We start from the raw sequence: 528 nt of genomic DNA on the forward strand, positions 1-528 counted from the left end.
AGCCTGCCTTACATTCCAGTTAATTGTAGAGCAATTAACTTTGTAGATGATTCAGTTTGTCACTCTTCAGGAGCTCACACCACTTTCAGTCCAGGAATTTCAGGAATACCTAAGGAAACCGGCACCCTCACCGCGCCAGCGGAGACTGGGCTGGTTGGGAGGAGGGGGGTGCCGAAGCACAGGACATCGCTAAGGGCCAGAGCCGCCGGGAGCAAAGCCATTTGGCATCTTTGGGATGGAGGTGCAGCGAGCAGGACAGCCTCCCTTCCCAGAAAACCCGCCCTGCTCTGGGATTTCACCTCCCCGCAGCTCCGCACCGACGCAAATCCCTTGGCTGACTTCTGCAGCCGGGTGGGAAAAGGCCTGCTCTCCTCCGCTCCCCACGACATCTCCGTAGCCACACCGACGGTCACACCTCCCATCCTCCTCTTGTGTTCCTACCGTGTCTCACCGAGGTTGGACCACAACCGGGTCCTAAAATTTTCCTAAAAGGGGTTTAGGGCGCAGGGATGCGGCGACCGAGACGGG

Source organism: Eurypyga helias, unplaced genomic scaffold (genome assembly GCF_000690775.1).
Source record: "Eurypyga helias isolate BGI_N326 unplaced genomic scaffold, ASM69077v1 scaffold5312, whole genome shotgun sequence".
NCBI lineage: Eukaryota > Metazoa > Chordata > Aves > Eurypygiformes > Eurypygidae > Eurypyga > Eurypyga helias.